The 21,860-nt window shown below is 40.3% G+C and overlaps 1 pseudogene across 1 annotated transcript; it reads left to right on the forward strand.

Moving 5' to 3' along the window:
• Positions 1-829: 829 nt before the first annotated feature.
• Positions 830-21,661, forward strand: LOC309793367 (ATP-binding cassette sub-family A member 10-like; annotated as a pseudogene). The gene is made up of 17 exons: positions 830-1,063; positions 1,413-1,516; positions 3,502-3,717; positions 7,716-7,841; positions 9,471-10,186; positions 10,238-10,518; positions 12,155-12,246; positions 12,952-13,072; positions 13,952-14,069; positions 14,445-14,530; positions 15,536-15,714; positions 15,943-16,000; positions 16,032-16,174; positions 16,723-16,844; positions 17,037-17,182; positions 20,450-20,529; positions 21,444-21,661. The product of its transcript is annotated as an ATP-binding cassette sub-family A member 10-like (transcript).
• Positions 21,662-21,860: the final 199 nt, after the last annotated feature.

Consider the following 21,860-nt stretch of genomic DNA (forward strand, 5'->3'; position numbering starts at 1 on the left):
GCTCCGGATGCGCAGGCCCAGCAGCCATGGCTCACGGGCCCAGCCGCTCCGCGGCATATGGGATCCTCCCAGACTGGGGCACGAACCCGTATCCCCTGCATCAGCAGGCGGACTCTCAACCACTGCACCACCAGGGAGGCCCACAAACTCAGTTTTTATTTACTTAAATGGGGATTATGATTATGCTAAAAAATATGCTGCCAGTTGGTTTTTTAAAAACAATACAGTTGACCCATGAACAACAGGGGGTTTAGGGGAGCCCACCCTCCAGGAAGTCGAAAATCCAAGCAATTTATAGTCGGCCCCCTGTATCCGTGTTTCCTCAGCATCTGAGGTTCCTCCACCCCCCGTTCTGCCTCCTCAGATTCAACTGATTCCTGGGTAGTGTAGTAATGCAGTTACTTTTGAAAAAAATGCACGTATCAGGGGACCCGTACAGTTGAAACCTCCACTGTTGAGGGTCAATGGTGTATCATTAACAGCTTCTCACGTATTCACACTGAATTTAAAATAATAGGAAGGGGTTTCCCTGGTGGCGCAGTGGTTGAGAGTCCGCCTGCTGATGCAGGGGACACGGGTTCGTGCCCCGGTCCAGGAGGATCCCACATGCCGCAGAGCGGCTGGGCCCGTGAGCCATGGCCGCTGAGCCTGCGCGTCTGGAGCCTGTGCTCCACAACGGGAGAAGCCACAACAGTGAGAGGCCCGCGTACCGCAAAAACAAAACAAAACAAACAAACAAAAACAATAGGAAAGACTTTCAGCCCTTAACTTAGAGGCACCTCTTTGGGATAGTATATAACACCAATAATTTTATGGGAAACCTAAACAATTGCAACTTGGTTTTGTGTCCTCTAGTAATAAGTTCATATGATTAATTATATTTTTTTACACATGGCAGGAAGAACAATCGTTGGGACCCCTGATGAAGAAACCATGGACATAGTACTTGCAAAAAACTACTCTGAAATGGTGGGAAGTGTGTTTAATGATACTTACTCATATTGGCCGAAGTTCAGTTGGGGACATAGAATCCCAGTTATGAGAGAACACTTTGAATACTCAGGTAACTACATGAGAATTGATTCCAATCTTTTTTGCTACTTCATCGAATCCCCTATTGGGAATGACTGGTAGAAAAATTAATAAAATCAAGAAAGGAAGTAATGTACTTTTTGTTCCTGAACTTAATGGTAAGTTTTTGTTACAGAATGAGTCTCACTACTGTGGCAACCATTTAATAATATTCTTCTTTCTTCCAGTTTTGCAGAGTGCTTTAGAAATGCTCTAGATTGTGTAACCATGGACTTGGAGCAGACATTTAGATGTTTCACTTTAGAGCCAAAGTTAATGTTTTAATTCCATTAATTGTTTCCAGGGCATAATGATGGGAATGTTTTTCTTCCTCTTTAAAGAACATTGTTGGGCTATGCGTGATGAAATTTTTTGTTCCTTGACAACATACTGGCAAAGAGGGTTTGTGGCTTTTCAAACCACAATTCATGCTGCAATTATAGAAGTAACTGCCTATTTTAAATTTTCTGTATCCTTTCCCTCACTTGTAGTCTTTCCCTCCTCTTCCACCCTCTACCCCTACACTCTTAGGAGATGATGCTTTGCCTCTCATTCTCACAGGAAATAGAACCTGTAAGATGGGAACACTCCCCAACTTCCCAACACAAACCCTGACAAACTATGGCCGTACTCCTCTCTACACCCACCCTTTTCCTCAGTTCAAAGGGTGGAAACATTATCCCTTCAACTCTATCAGGAAAGTTGCACAACAGATTTTCCCTTTTGTGTCATCTTTCTTCAGCTTCCCCCTTTCAACTAGATACTTCTCTTCAGTATTTAAAATTATCCATTTCTTCCCTTATTACCAAAACCTTCTCTCATCCATGTTTCCTCCTCAAGCAAATACTCTCCTTCCCTGTAACATCTCCACTTCTTGAAAGGATTGCCTTCACTTAAGGCTCGACTCAACTCATTATCATTTCTATTCCCACCACACCACCAAAAGGAATTTTTCTGAGGTCAGTAACAACTCTCATGTCAATCAACAAGTGACAGTTTCCTTCCTTGTCTTACTTGATCTTTTAACTAAATATCAGCATTCACCTGGCTTTCTTTCACTTTTCTAGCCATTCCTTCTCAGTCTTCTTGCAATCTTATCCATCGTTACACTCCCACCTCTTTCAATCTGTAGTTCCACAAGGTTCTATCCAAGGCATATTTCTCCACCCTATATACTTCCTCTACACAATGTCATCCATTTACATAAAGTTAATTGCAATTTACATGATGGTAACTCCAGGAACCCTGCTTCAACTTGTTGACCAGCAGACTTTTCCTGTAAAGGACCAGATAGCAAATATTCTAGGCTCTGGGGGCCAGACGGTCTCTGTTGCAAATACTCAGCTCTGCTGTTGTAATGTGAAAGCAGCCATAAACCAATGTGCTTGACTGGTTCCAATAAAACTTTATTTGCAAACACGGGTGGTGGACGAGGTTTGTTCTACTGTAGTCCCAAGTAGCTGACTCTTTACTTTGATGCCCCATAAGCAATTCAAGCTAGTATGTTCCAAACTGAATGTGGGTGTTTTTCTCTAAATGTGACTGAGTCTTTAAAATTTTTTTCTCTATCTCAGTGAATGCCAAAGCCATGCACTTAACTGGGGAATTATCAGAGATCACTTCCTCTGCTTCACCCATCACATCCCCTCTCTCATCCAGCCCTGTTAATTCTAAGCTCAAACCTACATACTTCTCTTCAGCTCTGCCACCAGCACTTGTCCAAGACGTTAGCATCTCTTGCCTGAACTGTGAGAGTAATTTATTCCTCCAGCCTCATCTATCTATCTATCTATCTGTCTAACACACCATATTTAAAAAAATTTTTTTTAACATTTAAAATTAATTTTTTATTGGAGTATAGTTACTTTACAATGTTGTGTTACTTTCTGCTATACAGCAAAGTGAATCAGTTATATGTATACGTATATCCCCTCTTTTGTGGATTTCCTTCCCATTTAGGGAAGCACTGAGCACTGAGTGGAGTTCCCTGTGCTATACAGTAGGTTCTCATTAGTTATCTATTTTATATATAGTAGTGGATATATGTCAATCCCAAGCTCCAAATTTGTCCCACCTCTCCTTCCCCCCTTAGTAACCATAAGTTTGTTCTCTACATTTGTGACTGTATTTCTGCTTTGCAAATAAGTTCATCTGTACCATTTTTCTAGATTCCACATGTAAGCAATATTATATGATATTTGTTTTTCTTCTTCTGACTTACTTCACTGTGTATGACTATCTCTAGGTCCATCCACATCTCTGCAAATGTCACCATTTCATTCCTTTTTATGAATCTCACCATATTTTTAAAAAGCTGATAGAAATATGTAAATGCTTCTATATGAAAATGGAAAGAAACAAAATATGGTTTTCTTGTGTATTTCTTCTGTAGTTAACATAATGCATTTGTTTGTTAACAACCCAATTTAGGTCACAACAAATCGTTCTGTGATGGAAGAGTTGACATCAGTTATTGGAATAAATATGAGGATACCCCCTTTCATTTCTAAGGAAGAAACTACAATTGAATGGTTTATTTTTATTTGTGTAGTTTATTTCTCCCCTTTTGTATACATCATTAAACATTACAGAGGAATGAAAAAAATTTAAGATGACAGTGATGGGTCTCCCAGAGTCGGCCTTCTGGTAAGTTACCTGTGTATTACACATTAATACATTGGGAAACTCATTAGGTTATAAAGAAATGAGATACATTTACGAGTTGTTTTTGCGTGAGTTCAATTTAATGACCTCACTTGTTTAAGATTTTTTTTTAATTAATTAATTAATTTGTTTGTTTTGGCTGCACCGTGTGGCATGTGGGATCTTAGTTCCCTGACTAGGGATCGAACCTGTGCCCCCTGCAGTGGGGGCGTGGAGTCTTAACCACTGGACCACCAGGGAATTCCCTGTATTAGATTTTAATAGCAGTAGAAAATAAGCAAGGATTGTGCTTATGCTTCCCCGAGTTGAAGAAAAAAAAATGTGATGCATGTATCAGTTAGCAGCAGAAAGTTTTCCTGATACAGAACTGTCCAAGGTAGCAGGGTTTGCACTGGCTAGAGATTTTTAAAATTCAGTTAATATTGCATTAGTTACTGGGGAGGGTGTTTGCGTAAATATGCTCTTTACCCCTCTTTCTCTTCAAAGACAAGAAATAGAGATTTTAAAAATAAGCAATATGCATAAAAAGTGTGGCTTTGACAATTTAACTTCCAAGAGAACCCCATTACCAGATGCAGGCATCCTAGGTATTAAGGTAAAACTGATATATTTCTTTCTTTTGTGTGCATATATATACATTTATTTATTTATTTTTGGTTGCATTGGGTCTTCGTTGCTGAGCATGGGCTTTCTCTAGTTGCGGTGAGCGGGGGCTACTCTTCGTTGCGGTGTGCGGGCTTCTCAATGCAGTGGCTTCTCTTGTTGCGGAGCACGGGCTCTAGGCACGTGGGCTCAGTAGTTGTGGCTCACGGTCTCAGTAGTTGTGGCTCACGGGCTCTAGAGCACAGGCTCAGTAGTTGTGGTGCACGGGCTTAGTTGCTCCGCGGCACGTGGAATCTTCCTGGACCAGGGCTCAAACCCGTATCTGCTGCATTGGCATGCGGATTCTTAACCATTGTGTCACCAGGGAAGTCCCATGATATATTTCTTATAAAATTCTTATACGTTTTAACTTCTTCCACATTCTTCCTGATCAGGCATAAGTTTTGCTATAATATATTTAATCCAAAGAATGCAGAACTCCCAAAGAATCTTGAGAGTAATTTCTTGTATAAAACATTGTGAATAGATCATGAAATTATTTATAGTAATCCCTTTGCAACTGTACATTTCTCTTATATGAAATTCTAGTACTTTCAGTTCTATGAACCTTAACAATTGGGAGAATTTGGTTTGAATATACATGAATTAAGATTAGCTCCTATTGGGGCTAATTTTTTTTAAAAGAGGATGGAATAGGGAAAAAAATGATAAAACAAGGGTTAAAAACAAATTTTTTGCTCCATTTTCCCCTGTATTAGTTTTTAAGATAATTAACTGTTTCCCTAAAATCCTTGAAAGATGAACAAGTTTTAAACATTAGGTTTCAATCCACTGTAATTATTCTTATTGAAACTCCAGTTGTTCCATCTTTGGCCAAAGGGAGCTGCTTCAGGTTGGTTTCTGAGTTTGTTTGTTTGTTTGTTTGTTTTCTTTTATTTTGATAGTTTCCTTGCTATTTTGTGTGACAAGATGCCCCAGTTTCTTATAGTTGGAAAATATTTCAAGACCATTGTGTGAATGAAATATTCTTTGCTGTGAGATTGGTCATTGTTTCTAGGCTTCTCAGCAGACAGACAGAGACTAACTGTGTATTCTAAATTTTATATATAGACTAACACACACACATTAAAGATGTCTTATGAATTCATACTGACACAGTTCAAACATAGTACTATAGGGTTTTTACTTAACTTCCTCCATATTAGAACTGTATCTTTTTTTAGATGCACTGAGAATTCTGGTTCTCCAGGAGAAATACAGAGAATATTAAAATTAAAATATCCCTAATTGTTCATTTGTTTTATCCAGAAATATACATACAACAGTCTCACAACATTAATAGTATTACTTCAATATAATAACAAAAAAAATACTTTTTTTACCTATGCTCTCTCCAATCCCTCAGTTTTTTATAGTTGTACTGTATCTATAGTGACAAGGTACATATTATACTTTTTTCTTTTTAAACACGATTTAGCCATCATTCTACAAGTAACTACAGTATTTTCCAGTTAAACACTTTTATTTTGAGCAGATTCATGTTCAGTTGTAAGAGATAATTAGAGAGACTCCATGTGCCCTTTACCAGATTTCCCGCAAAGATACTATCTAGTAAAAGCATTGTAGTCATGGCCACATTATGGACATCTGTACAGTTAGATACAGAACGGTCCTGTGAGTACAACCACATTCCACTCTCTCTTCCCTGCCCCCGATCCCCTGGCAACCACTGATCTGTTCCCCGCTTCTATAATTTCGGTATTTCAAGAATGCTTTATAAATGGGGTCATGTAGTACGTAACCTTTGGGGGTTGCTTTTTTCACTCAGCACAATTCCCTGGCAGTTGATCCAAGTTGCTGCATTTATCAATGGTTTGTTGCTTTTTATTGCTGAATACTGTTCCATGGGATGACTGACTGTCAATTTGTTTAACCCTTCAACCTTGGAAGGAGATGTGGGTTGTTTCCAGTTTGGGGCTATTACAAATAAAGCTCCTATGGATGTTCTCATCCAGGTATTTATATGAACAGAAGTTTTCATTTCTCTGGGATAAATGCCTACCCGTATGATTGCTGGGTTGTAAGGTAGTTTAGTTTCATAAAAAACTGCAGAACTGTTTTCCAGAATGGACATGCCATTTTGTATGGATTATAGAAAATAATTGTGTTTGACTTGGTTTATGCCTTTATTTATATATTTACATATATCTGATGTTCTTATAAATTCAGTGAACATGAAATTTGTCCACTTTTTCTCGTTTCTTTTCTCCTTAACTAATCTTTATATTCCATGCTCTTTTTACCTCAATCTGTGGCTCGCTCTTTCAAAAAATACCTTTAATTAATAGGAATAGATATCTTCATAGACGAAAGATTTACCTTATCTTCAAAATCAACTGAATAAGATTGTTATGTATTTGGATTTGTAAAAGATTTTTAAAATTTCAAATTAAGTAATGAGAACTTGGGAGAGTTAGGAAAACTGTGATCCTTTAAGCTTACTGTTAGTGCACAGAAAAATGCTGTTTACTTGTGACAGTAATAACAACTTACTTTTCTGTGCTACCCAAAAGTTTATAAAAGACTTCCAAATGCATTATCTGTATAAAGTTTCACACTTACGCTGAAAACCCTATATAAATCCAGAGGGAACTTTGCAGTTTATCAGTGTTTTCATGGAAGGTCAGTTTTTAAAAGTGAAGTCATTATCCTGTTTAAAACAGATTGTTAGAAACAACCAGCCTTGACTACTGTGATATAGGATCACTGCTGTACACCTTTAACCCCCATGACACCTTTTGCTTTATTATAGTTTTGTGCTTCTTAGCAGCACTGCTGTATTCTGATTCTTAAAAACATATGCTGAGTGGCTAATGTCCAAAGCCATATAAGGATAAAAAAAAAGAAAATGGGCTTTACTTAAACCGGGGAGATTTCAATTAAATGTTCAGAACAATTATATAAGGAAGTTTAGTTAAAGGGAGTTTAAAGGTGAGAGTATTATTTTTCCCTTGACATTTATATAGTCACTTGACTAAAACCAAATTATATGTAATCATATTAATTTTAAAATTCATTCTGTATTTGTAAAAATAATGATAATAATTGCTAGGCTGAAGTCTTCATGTGCATTATTTCCTTGAATCCTTGAAACAACCATAAGAGATAGCTATCACAATTAACCCCATTTTACAAATGAGGTGAGAAAAGATAAGAAACTTGCCCCTGATCACATAGCTAGAATGTACATAGCCACATTTTATAGTAAATTTGACTCTAGTCTATTGGTTTGCAGAATGTGTACGCTGAAATATTTTGCAATATATACTCTGAACTATTGTGCGACATTCTGAATTAATCCTTTGTTTCTACCATAGGCTCTCCTGGGCATTGATGTATGCTGGCTTCATCTTCATCATGTCCATTTTTATGGCTCTGGTTGTAACATTTATCCAAATTGTAGTCATTACTGGCTTCATGGTGATATTCATACTTTTTATCCTGTATGGCCTGTCTTTGATGAGTTGTCAAAACATGCATCTCTCATCCTGTTTCGGGTCTCAGATATATGAGCAAAAAATAGTATTTCTTCAGGATACTGGTAGTCTAGAGCTACTTGTTTTGTATTCTGGTTTCTGTATGTTTTGAGAAAGTTTTTGTCAATGTGAGAAATGGATGAATATTCCTATTCAAGATTCTCAAAGGAAAAAATATACCCACTGGAACTTTTCTCTCTTCCTTCAGATAGCCCTGGTTTTCTGAAGGGTGTCAGCTCACAACAGACTTTAGTGTCATAGAACAAGTCTTATCCCATTTCACGGAATATTCCCTAGTGTCCCATGGACCATCAAGGACAATATAGGCATATTTAATGTAAAAATGTTATATTCATAATGCAAAGAAACTTTCATATAACCCTTGTTTTTCTTCAACAGTTGTCCTCTATGTATAAGGGAAACTCCGAAAGTCAGGACAATGGAAAAAGTGTAATTGATGAAATCATTCTCCTAACAATCTCAATAGTAAGAAAATATTTCTACCTGTATATATAGGATTTATAACCATGTGATATGCTTGCTCTTATTCAAAGAATGGGAAATTTAAATATCCCCCAAATACTTGCTCTTACTGTATTCTACAATCAAATGTAATGGTCGTAAAACCTGAAGGTATATTTCTATATAGAGTAATTGACAGTATAATATATACCAGAAATTCTAAAGACTAGATTGCTATACGTTGCTGATATATGTATCCCAAGACAATTTGAGGTGGTTTATAAGAAATATCAAAGGTGCTATGTGACCAAAAATCTTTTAAATATGGATTAAAGAAATAAGCTAATTTGAATAATGAAGAATAAAGAGAAAAAAGTAAGTGGAATTTTGTACTGGGAAAAGATGCTGAAACAAAATATAAATATTATTTCCGTGCATTATAGTAAATGAGGCAGAACGGGGATACACAATGGATTACAGACTTCTTGTTTTCTCTTAATGGCAGAAAAGTTTAAGAAGGGAGAAAATTTCCAAAATTTTTATAAATTCATAAATTTATAAAATTATATACATTTTCACACGGGTGTTTGTATATTGAATGTGTGTTCTTCCTATTTTGTCAGTATATGCAAAGACGTTCCATATGTCGTCATTTGTTACTGACCATTAATAAATGCTCAAGTTATACAGCTGTTTGATTGGGACGTATATTCATTAAAATGTAAAACTCTGGCTAACACAACAGACAAACCCCTTGCTGTCCATGATCGTGTGATTTCCATTATTCTATCTTCCAGTTCATTTATTCTTTCTCTGTGCCATTTAGTTGGCTATTCATTGCTTCTAGATTGCTTTTTGTCTCAGAAGTTGAATTATCTATCTTTTGATTGCTTCATCCTTATAGTTTCTAGTTCCTGGTTACAGACGTTTCTGTTTCTACAGAGAATCTTTCTTAATTCAGTTTGCATTTTTATTCCCACCTTTTTGAACCCCGGGTCTGGCAGACTGGGGAGCTCCGTTTCATCATGTGTTCTTTCAGGGGATTTCTCTTGCTCTTTTGATTGGGAGTAGTTCCTCCGCCTTTCTCTGTCTCTATGAATTTAGGGGAAACCCTTGCCTGTTGTGGTCTTGAAGGGCTGTTTCGCCGTGGGAGCGCCCCTGTGTAGGCCGTGTGCCCGGCGTCTCTGGTGCGAGGGCAGTTTTCGCTTTGGACACGAGCCACGTCTTCCTCGGAGTGTCCTGGCCTCTGCCACCTTCGCAGGGGGTGTGCTTGGAGTCAGGGGCTCTGCCTGTGCAGGACGTGAGACGGGACCTCCTCTCCGCTCGGTGGCTCTTGCCACCCTGTCAGGGGTGGGGTCTGTCCCCCGGCTGCGGCGGCTGCAGCCCTGATGGTGGGCTCAGTCGGGCTCCGCTCCCCTTCGGTGCGCCCCCTGCCCCAGAGCGGGGCTCGCCGCAGCAGGTGAGGCGCCCGCGCTCGCGGAGGGCTGATGTGCCGCCGCGCGCGCGCGCGCGCGGCCGCGGCGCTGCCGGGATGCGGCCCGAGGTTGCGTCCTCCACGCCCCCTCCCACCCCGGTCTGGGGCAAGGCTGGGCCGTGGAGCGGCTGGGGCCCGGGCGTTCCTGGGCTGGGGCTGCCGGATCCGCACCTCTCCTCCCGGGGCGCGCCTGCCCTGCGTGCGCGCTGGTGCCCGGGCGCCCGGCTGTCTCTGCGCCGGCAGCCGCGGCGTGTTCCAAGGGCCCGGCTGGCCCAGCTGCGGTGTAGAGCGACTGGGGCCGCGGGGCTGGCTCCGTCGGGAGTGAGGGCGGCGGGGAGGCGGCAGCTGCGGGCGCGAAGCTCCCTTGGCCCTGGCTGTGGGCGGGCCCGCGCGCGGCCCTCCTTGTGAGTGGAGTCAGGCGTCCCAGCCCCTCTGTCTGTGCCTGCGGTTCCCCCGGCAGCCGAGGGGGCCTGTCTCCTCTGCGGAGGACCCCAGGAACCCAGCCTGTGGCTGGACCCGCTCGCTCCCCCGGGCCAGGGACCCCGGTGCGAGCCTTCTCAGCACATCACGCCCTGCGGGGGCGGAGGTGCCGACCGTGCGCCTGTCCTCGGCCCTGCTCAGCTGTGTGGACGTCTCCCCTGCAGCTCTGGTTGTACACGAGTTCCTCTTCCGATTTCCAGGTGCTTTTCCGTGAGAGCGACTCCCCAGGTAGGTGTGATGTGATGTGTTTGTGGGGCAGGAGCTCCACATCCTCGTGCTCTGCCGCTGTGAACTCTCACTTTTTCTTCATGCTTCCGCTTAAAGATTTCTCAATTTCATCTCTCTTTTCTAAGAACCAGCTCTTACTCTCCTTGATCTTTTTCTATTTTTAGCAGTCTCTATTTCATTTATTTCTGCTCTGATCTTTATGATTTGTCTCCTTCTACTAATTTTGGGTTTTGTTTGTTCTTTCTCTAGCTCCTTTTGGTGTACGACTAAGTTTTTTATTTGAGAGTTTTCTTGTTTCCTTCGGTAAGCTAGTATCCCTATAAACTTACCTCCTAGAACTGATTTTGCTGTGTCCCATAGATTTTGGATCGTTGTGTATTTGTTTTCATTTCTTTGATTTTCTCCAGGTATTTTTTCATTTTCTCTTTGATTTCTTCAGTAACCCAGTGGTTGTTTAGTAGCATTTTGTTTAGCTTCCACATGTTTGTGCTTTTTGCAGTTTTTTTTCTTATAGTTGATTTCTAGTCTCATAGAGTTGTGGCTGGAAAAGATGCTTGATATGATTTTCTTAAATTTACCAAGGCTTGTTTTTTGGCCTGACATGAGCTCTATTCCGAGAATGTTCCATGTGCACTTGAAAAGAATGTATTCTGCTGCTTTGGGATGGAATTTTTTTACACATATCTATTAAGTCCATCTGGTCTAATATGTCATTTAAGACCAGTGTTTCCTTATTGATTTTATGCCTGGATGATCTGTCCATTGATATAAGTGTGACATTAAATTCTCCTACTGTTATTTTTATTTTATTTTTAAAAAAATAATTTATTTATTTATTTATTTATGGCTGCGTTGGGTCTTCATTGCTGCGCGTGGGCTTTCCCTAGTTGCAGCGAGTGGGGTCTACTCTTTGTTGCGGTGCGCAGGCGTCTCATTGCGGTGGCTTCTGTTGTTGCGGAGCACGGGCTCTAGGCGCGCGGGCTTCAGCACTTGGGCTCAGTAGTTGTGGCTTGCGGGCTCTAGAACTCAGGTTTAGTAGTTGTGGTGCACGGGCTTAGTTGCGCCGTGGCATGTGGGGACCAGGCTCGAACCCGTGTCCCCTGCATTGGCAGGCGGATTCTTAACCACTGAACCACCAGGGGAGCCCCCCCCGCATACTATTATTGTATTACTGTCAATTTCTCCTTTTATGTCTGTTAATATTTACTTTATGTATTGAGGTGCTCCTATGTTGGATGCATATATATTTATAATTGTTATATCTTCTTATTGGATCAGTCCGTTTATCATGATGTAATGTCCTTCTTTGTCTCCTATTACAGTCTTTGTTTTAAAGTCTATTTTGTCTGATATAAGTAGTGCTACCCCAGCTTTCTTTTCATTTCCATTTGCATGGAATACCTTTTTCCATCCCCTTACTTACAGTCTGTGTGTGTCTTTAGATCTGAAGTGAGTCTCTCGTAGGCAGCACATATATGGGTTGGTTTGAATAAACGTCTCCATGTGAGAAGTATTTTTTAAGATTTGTACCAAATTTATAAGAAAATGATAAAATCTTCTATGGCAGAAGGCATATATTACCCATGGAGTTTGAGTCCCATAACGACGCTAATTCTATTTTTTTCTTTGCCTTTAGCCGTACCTTCAGAGCATCAGTTTCCTTTTTGTTATAAGGTGTCTGGAAATGAAGTATGGAAAAGAAACAATGAGGAAAGATCCAGTTTTCAGGTTGGGAGAACATTAACATCTGAATATAATTTAAGTATTTAATGTTTACAGCAGTACATTGAACATCATTTTATTAGGATGGATTTACTATCCACCTCTTGGCTAAGCCCACTGGACAGTGTTATTCTGAAAAAACAAAACAAAAATAAAAACAAAAAAATGGGGGTTACACTGAATGCAGTGATACATAGTTACTAAGTCATGGATCTTACTGATTTTAGGCAAGTTGAGTATTTATCTTGTGAACTATATATGCAGTGGTTAAGCATCAAAGCTTGTTTTTCTCCTGCTTGTGGCAAGTATAGGTCTCTGAGTAGAAGACACAATAATGAAAAATGAGTTTGTTGTGAAATGTTTTGAAAAGGCAAGAGAAGCCAGTTAAGGTGATCATTTATGATGTAGTGTGATGATGATCTGGATGCAAACAGACTAAAAAGACTGATAAGTCTGTATTTGAGAGAATTTAGAGAGCTGGTTGACCGATGGGATAAAAGGTTTTAAAGAGAATAAATGGTCAAAGAGTATTTCACGGGACTTGGCTACTTGAGTGGGTTATTACTGTCCAGGGGAACCTTGTAGGTAATAAATTAATCATTTATATTCTCTTAAAGCAAAGAATAATGAGTTAATAATGGAAGCAACATTCTCTTGGTAGCTGCTCTACAGATAGAATTTCATTTTAATGTTATTTGATTTTCTCTGTAGAATCTCTCCAAGAAGAAGTGAAAATTATCCAAATCCAGAAGAGCCAGAAGAAGAAGATGAAGATGTTCAAACTGAATGAGTGAAAACTGCAAGTGCACTCACTACTTCCCACTTGGATGAGGTGAAAACAAGTGACTCAACCCCTGATGAAATAATGGGATAGTTAGCTTGTCCTGTAGAGTGGATAAACTGTTCGTTTTTTGTTTTTTTGGGGTTTTTTTGCGGTACGCGGGCCTCTCACTGTTGTGGCCTCTCCCGTTGCAGAGCACAGGCTCCGGACATGCAGGCTCAGCGGCCATGGCTCACGGGCCCAGCCGCTCTGCGGCATGTGGGATCTTCCCGGACCGGGGCACGAACCCGTGTCCCCTGCATCAGCAGGCGGACTCTCAACCACTGCGCCACCAGGGAAACCCAAACTGTTGGTTTTAGCGTGAAAATTTGCTTTTGTTTCTGTAATACTTCCATATGTAGGTCATATTCAAATCATTATCTTTGGGAGTACTTACCCTGTCATCACTCCTTTAATTTTCTCTTCTTCCATTACTTTGTGGGTTTTAATCCTCATTCATCAGTACAATTCAAGAATTCTTATATTTTTTTATCAGCTTTTAACAAAATCCCACATCTTTTTCAAGAGTTTCAATTTCATTTTGCAATATATTGAAACGTCAACAACTCTAAATAACGTATGAAAAAGAGCAAGTGAATTTACCCTGTATGAAAATCAATAACAAATGGGCTAGACATGGAGTTAATGCAAAAGGCAAGGTTAGCATAGCAAAAAGGGAATATATTTGATTAGGAATTACTTTTAGAAGGAGTTGACAGAGAAGTCCTCGTTCATAAACATACATTTCGGTGTTTTATTTGAAAAAAGAGGCTGAATTACTATTAGCACAAAATCTGGTTAAATTCATAGCCTAGGAAATGAAAGATAAAACATGAGTGCACAAAATATGTGACATTTAACAGGAAAACCATGCTTTCTCATGTTTTTCAGAAACCAGTAATAATGGCAAGCTGTTTACACAAGGAATACAAAGAGAAAAAGAAAAGTTGCTTTTCAACAAGAAGGAAGAAAAGAGCTGTTTGGAATGTTTCCTTCTGTGTTGACAAAGGTTTCAATAACGTTTCCTCTATTAGAATGTTCTTTATTCTCTTTACTTAGGACTATGAAGGAAATAATTTTCCATTCTTTGAGTCTGTTCATATATCTTGGTTAACATGTGATTAGAAAACCACTTGACATGTCAGCAGAGAAACGTTTTTACTTCCAAATCCTGTCTCAAATCAAATGGCAAGAAAACCAACCGATTTTGGATCCAGAAGAACAAATTCTCTGGTGTAAATCCAAAGTCTTTCCGTAATATAGAAAATGATGAAGGTGCAGTTTGAAATGTTATTTTGTTTCAAAACGTTCCTGAGCTAAGTGATTTTAGGTTAGTTGACCTCTACAGTACAAATAGTGATGGGGAACCTTTCCCCACGTGAAGCGTTGGGCTTGCTGGGACACAATGGAGCTGGGAGAAGTACATCTATTAAAATGATAGCTGGAGAAACAAAGCCCACCGCGGGAGGGGTACATGGCATGGGAGGGGGCCAAGCTCATGGCCAGGGGAGATGTCCTCTTAAATATCAGTGTTCCGAGCAGTCAGTCAAATGATCTTCTTTTATTGAAGTATAGTTGATGTGCAGTGTTGTGCTGGTTTCTGCTGTACAGCAGCGACTCAGTGTTACACATACAGACGCTCTTTTTAAAATATTCTTCTCCATTACGGTTTATCCCAGGAGATTGGATATAGTTCCCTGTGCTCTACAGTAGGACCTTGTTGTTTATCCATCCTAAATGTAATAGTTTGCACCTGCCAACCCCAAACTCCCAGTCCACCTCCCTCCATGCCCTGCTACCCCTTGGCAACTACGTGTCTGTTCTCTATGTCTATGAGTCTGTTTCTCTTTTGTAGATAAGTTCATTTGTAGCCTTTTTGTAGATTCCACATATAAGCAATATCATATGATATTTGTCTTTCTCTGTCTGACTGCACTCAATATGAGAATCTCTAGGTCCATCCATGTTGCTGCAGATAGCATTATTTCGTTCTTTTTATGGCTGAGTAATACTCCTTTGTATAAATATACCACACCTTCCTTATCCATTCATCTGTCAATGGACATTTAGGCTGCTTCCATGTGCTGGCTATTGTAAATAGTGCTGCAGTGAACACTGGGATGCATGTATCTTTTTGAATTAGAGTTTTCTCCAGATATACACCCAGGAGTGGGATTGCAGGATCATATGGTAGCTCTATTTTTCATTTTCTGAGGAACCTCCAAACTTCTCCACAGTGACTGCACCAACTTGCATCCCCACAAACAGTGCAGGAGGGTTCCCTTTTCTCCACACCCTCTCCAGCATGAAATGATTTATTTTTAAATAAGAAGGATAAACAGATGAAAGAATTTATAAAATATCTCTTGCATGCTCAACAAAGATTGCAGCTGAATGGCCGTTTTTATCTCCCTTAGAAGGAGGAGGATTGGAGTGAAAGCCAGATGTGAATCTGACATTCAGTGTTCGATGTAGGTGGTTTTAAATGGCAGCAGAACACCTCGGAAGCAACAGGAAGATGATGTCATCAGGTGTTTGGGATACTGTCCCCAGGAGAACTCCTTGTGGCCCCATCTTACAGTCAAAGAACACCTGGAGTTGTGTTCGGCAGTGAAAGGACTGGGCGAAGAGAATGCTGCTCTTAGTATTTCAAGGTACAGAGAGAAGCCTCCTTCACACTATTTGTAGCTGGAGGAAGGGAGGGATATAGAACTTGCTCATTAAATATGGAAAGGAGCTGATGAACAATGTCTTTACTTTTCATGCACATAAAGTGGTTGAAAATCTGAATAAGAACCCAATCATAAGATTTATTATTTGGGACAATGTGAATGGGGCTTAGTGTACTCTTTTCAGATTGAAAATGCTAGGGTTACCTGCAGGTTGGTGGATGCACTGAAGCTGCAGGACTATAGCTGAAGCTCCCCTCAAGGCCTTTCCGAGGGAGTGAAGGGAAAGGTAGGACGGGGCTTGGGGTCCACCCCCAGGTCGGTGCCAGACGTGGTTCCTCTCGTTCCAGCTATGCTTCGCGCTGAGCATCCTGGGGAGCCCAGCGGTGGCGCTTCAGGACGAGCCATCGACAGGGATGGACCCTGAGGGGCAGCTGCACATGTGGTGAGGGGCTTCATGTGAAGTGCCCAAGTCGATAGTATAAGTCTACAGTGATGACTCATTTAGTTTTTAGTCTTGCTCCATTAACCTTTAAGGCCCACACCCTCTATTACTTGATTCAGTGAAACTTGATACAGTATTCAGAATTCCTCAGGGGAGGAAAAATAGACATTTTAAGAACCACGTGGCCTCTGGAATGTATTCGACTGAATTTTCTTCCTCTTGCTGCTCTTCCCCCTGCCTCATTCTTCTTCTGTTTTATTTTTCAGTTATTGAAAATCCTACAATGTGGTGTTTCTCTGTACTTCAACTTTTTTTTTTTAACAAACACTATTTTACTCAATTTTCAGGCATCTACTTTTCATTCTGTGAGGCCTATTGATGTGATGATATAATTACATAATGTGGTACAATTTTTCTTCTTTCTCTCTAGAGCAAAGATTTCTTTTTTCTTGTAACCAAATCAAACATTTTCTGTTTAGGCTTCTTTTTCATTCCCATTCATCTATTTTTCCCAAATTACTTTCAAACAATCCCTACTTCATCTTTAGGCTGGCGATTCGGGCCATTGTTAAACACACTGAGAGGGGGATGCCCTCCTGACCACCCACTACGCGGCCAAGGCCGAGGCCATGTGTGACTGCGTGGCCGTCGTCGTATCCGGAAGGCTGAGGTGGGTGCCCGTCCAGAGCCAGCACTCGACCCCCAAGTTCCTGTAGAGAGAGTGTCTGTTCACTGTGAACAGCTGATGCTTCTTAGCTCCTTGATCTATGATCAGACACCTTCCTCTGCATCTGCAATTGAGGGAGAAATGAAGAGACACGTATTTTTTTCTTTCAGCTCTTCTTTCTCTTCCCTGGACTAGTTGTATTGGTTCCATTCAACATCTGAAAAGCAAAGCAAGTTTGGTAAAGATTATTTACTAGAGGTAAAAGTAAAGGAACTCACCCAGGTGGGGCCTCTCCACACGGAGATTCTGAAGCTTTTTCCACAGGCTGCTCGGCAGGAAAGGTGAGGATGCTTTTGGCTTGGGTGACAGGTATAAGGACTTTCCAGCACGCATGGCTTAGTCTTACACTGGTCCGGACAGGAAGAAAGCCTCAGCTGCTTGTTTATTATGAAACAAGTTGTTTGGGGGTCACTAGGAAGTACAGAAGAAAGACAGCAATTGAAAAGTTATTTTCAGTGAGTGTTTCATACTGAGAATAGATGCATGGAGTATGTGTGTGTGTGTGTGTGTGTGTAAATGGTGGAATGACAGAGTTAGGAAGTACAAACAAATATACCCACCAAGTTAATGGTGTTTTAAATAGACAATGAAAATTCTGTATCAGCCTATAGCATTTTATCAAATATAAAATTGCACCAAGAGTTCAAATAGCCTCGCATGCTTCAGAAAGATTGACTCTATCCTAAATTAATTGATTATAAATCATTTGATCCTCCCAATGGTTCCTTTAAAGTTGTATGAGGTCAGCTATGAGTTACAAGTAAGGATAACCAAATCCACGTGAATAGCAGAATAAGGTTGAATTTAACTGAAAGATGTACAGTTTTCTTATATACTACTTCTACTCATTTTTGAAAACAATATTTACCGAGCACCTACCATGTGCTGGAGACTGTGTATAGAGTAGTCAGTAAATAGACAAGGTTCTTATGGTGCTTGCTTTCTTTGTGAGGCAAGGGTGTTAAGCAAATGAAGATGCAAATGAGGAAATGACATTAAGGTAGGACTTTAAGACTGAGCAGGGTTTGGCCAGTTGAAGAATGGGGATAAGAGTCACTCTTTTGAGAAAACGTCACGTGTAAAGAATCTAAATCAGGGCTTCCCTGGTGGCGCAGTGGTTGAGAGTCTGCCTGCCAGTGCAGGGGACACGGGTTCGAGCCCTGGGCTGGGAAGATCCCACATGCGGCGGAGCAACTAGGCCCGTGAGCCACAACTACTGAGCCTGCGTGTCTGGAGCTTGTGCTCCGCAACAAGAGAGGCCGCGACAGTGAGAGGCCTGCGCACCGCGATGAAGAGTGGCCCCCGCTTGCCACAACTAGAGAAAGCCCTCGCACAGAAATGAAGACCCAACACAGCCATAAATAAATAAATTAATTAATTAATTTTTTTAAAAAAAGAATCTAAGTCAAGAATGAGCTCTACGTGCATAGGATGGAAAGAAAGCTTATATCCATGATGTATAAAGAGATACCCAAATGGAGATGCCAATATACAAAGATGTAGGCCTATAGCTCAGAAGAGAAGGGAAAGGTCATTGAGAGATCAGGTCTGTCAATAAACAAAGTGGGGCATCTTTAACACACAGATATAAGCCCATTAAGCTAGGAGAATGGATAAGGTCAAAAAAGAGATGGAAAGGGGAGAGGGTCTAGCATGGACCCCAGGAACTCTCAGTATTGAGAGTGGATTGAAGGGGAAACTGCCACCACCTCAGCAGCAACCATAAGGACAAATACTAAAGTGTGCAAAGCATGTCTGGAACAGCCCTGAACAAGAGAATTTCTGTGATGATGGAAATGTCCTATATCCGTGCTGTCCAGTATGGCAGCCAATACCCACATGTGGCTACTGAGCACTTCAGATTTTAAATTTTATTTATTTTAGCGAGTTTAGATATAAATAACCATGTGTAGCTATTAGCTAACATATTAAACAGAGCTGGTCTAGAAAGTTAGAAGGAAAATTATAAAAGAAGCTCTGAGAGAGAGAGAGAGGAAGAGAGAGAGTTTTAAGGAGGGTGTGTACAATTTTATTTAATTCTTTTGAGAAGTCTAAAAAATAAGGACCAAAGAATGTTCATTGAATTGTGCAACATGGTGGTCCTGGATGAGCTTATTTGGAGGGGGGAGGGCTAGAGGTCAAGAAAGAATTTTTTTAATAGGAGAGAGTTCAACAGGTTTTAATTCTTGTATAAGAGATTGAAAATTAAATGCAGAGAAAATAATTTGATAAAAAGGTCCCAGGGAGCATGGAAAGATGGGCTTTTGAGAGTAAGAACTATAACACAAAAGAAAGATACCACAGGCTGAGTAAGGAAGATTATCAGAGCTATTTTTAAGAATTTATCTTGGACATTAAATTTGGGACAATCAGATTTTTGTTGTAATCAAATTTTTATGACTAAAGACAAATATTTTGGCTCAGATTCATGCTTTATCAAATTTAAACTATTTACCTTTTTATTTAAAGGAGACTTTTTAATTTATTTGGCTGTGCTGGGTCTTAGTTGCAGCATGCAGGATCTTTGTAGTGACATTCGGGATCTTCAGTTGCAGCATGCGAACTCTTAGTTGCAGCATGTGGGATCTAGTTCCCTGAGCAGGGATCGAACTCAGACCCCCTGCATCGGGAGCGTGGAGTCTTAGCCACTGGACCACCAGGGAAGTCCCTAAAGGAAACTTTTTGAAAAATTCTTTGGTTATTTTAGCTGTCAAGTTCTTTCCAATATTGTAACATTAAAGCACAGTAGGAATGTGAATTGGTACAGCCACTATGGAGAACAGTATGGAGGTTCCTTAAAAAACTACAAATAGAATTACCATATGACCCAGCAATCCCACTACTGGGCATATACCCTGAGAAAACCATAATTCAAAAAGAGTCATGTACCAAAACGTTCACTGCAGCACTATTTAAAATAGCCAGGGCATGGAAGCAACCTAAGTGTCTATCGACAGATGAATGGATGAAGAAGATGTGGCACATATATACAATGGAATATTACTCAGCCATAAAAAGAAACGAAATTGAGCTATTTGTAATGAGGTGGATGGACCTAGAGTCTGTCATACAGAGTGAAGTAAGTCAGAAAGAGAAAGACAAATACCATATGCTAACACATATATATGGAATTTAAGAAAAAAAATGTCATGAAGAACCTATGGGTAAGACAGGAATAAAGACACAGACCTACTAGAGAATGGACTTGAGGATATGGGGAGGGGGAAGGGTAAGCTGTGACAAAGTGAGAGAGTGGCATGAACATATATACACTACCAAATGTAAAATAGATAGCTAGTGGGAAGCAGCTGCATAGCACAGGGAGATCAGCTCGGTGCTTTGTGACCACCTAGAGGGGTGGGATAGGGAGGGAGGGAGGGAGGGAGACGCAAGAGGGAAGAGATATGGGGCCATATGTATATGTATAACTGATTCACTTCGTTATAAAGCAGAAACTAACACACCATTGTAAAGCAATTATACCCCAATAAAGATGTAAAAAAACAAACAAAAAAACCACAGTAACCCTCACTGTCTCCTCCTCCCAGGTATTCCTTCATGATGGCATATAAATTACCTGTCGAGGATGTTCACCCTCTATCTCAGGCCTTTTCCAAATTAGAGGCAGGTAAGTTTAGACATATTAAGACTTAATGTACGGTGCATATTTTCACGTGGAATACATATTAGATAACTTCAAGTAGAAAACTTACAACATCAATCAAACCTTGGAAAATTTCCACTGGAATAGTCTTAAAAATTTTGAAGGGAGTGTATTGGTGCCCCTTGACTTGGCTTTCCTCCAACTGATTTTCCCTCTGCTAATGAGGAAACCCAGCTGCAAATAAGTCAGAATATTCTGTCCTGCTTCCATTGCATACTGTTGGAGCATAATTATCAGCGTGATAGCCCAAAGAACACCAAGGAGAGCTTCTGGCATCTCCATGTTTGTCAAAGTCAGAGGCTCAAGGAGCAAGACTATGGACCATGGACTCAATCTGTCAATACTCTCTTTTACCCCATTGATCCATTTGTTTATATTAGTGCTGGAACTACATGGAAAATACAGAGGGATGAGAAGTCAGGATTGATGAGGGGGTTCTGAACTAGTTCCAGAGACATTGACTAGAGCGCACGCTAGATACTTACGAGGTCTTGACATGTAAGAAGCATGGGATTCATTAAAAGGGGACCAGCATGGAGTATACTCCATGGTTTTATAAATGTAGACCAAAGCAATACCCAACAATTGATCTGGAGTCCAAAACATACATGTGCAGAGAATCAAAAGGCTAAATACTGAAATAATAGGACACAAGGAACTCCTTAACAAGAAAGCTTACAGGTAATTTATACATGAATGTATTGCTATCTTTTGATTATCCGTATCAGCATTCTAATTTATCCTTCAAGAAAATTTAATTACTTGGCCTATATCTTAAAGTACCTCATGGATTTGAAGTCACCGTTTATGTTGCCTACTTTGAAAATACTTTTGGTGAAAAATTTGTGAGCCACTAATGTCAGTCCCATTAAATGCAGTGAAACAGACCTTTGACCTGGAAGAATACAGCCTCTCTCAGGCTACCTGGGAACAGGTGAGTTTTTAAACCAGAGAGCATCAATCCAGGTAAACTTTGTGTGAATCTCTGGGTGCAACCATCTTTCAGAAACACCTTGACATTTTTGTTTCCTTATTTATTTTCTCCTACTTAGGTATTCTTAGAACTCTCCAAAGAGCAGGAGCTGGGAAATTTTGATGATGAAGTTGATACAAGAGTTAGATGGAAACTTCTCCTGCAGCAAGAGCCTTAAAACCCTGAATCTCCTAATATTAGATTTTAGGTCTTACTACATTCTTAGTTTCCATAATTCTAGAATAATCTTTCGTTATTACTGCAATTAACAAAACATTCAGTAGTTTAAACATCCAATAGTGATTAAGGTTTTAAGTGGTTT

The sequence above is a fragment of the Mesoplodon mirus genome (genome assembly GCF_964341445.2).
Source record: "Mesoplodon mirus genome assembly, chromosome: 18".
NCBI classification, from domain to species: Eukaryota; Metazoa; Chordata; class Mammalia; order Artiodactyla; family Ziphiidae; genus Mesoplodon; species Mesoplodon mirus.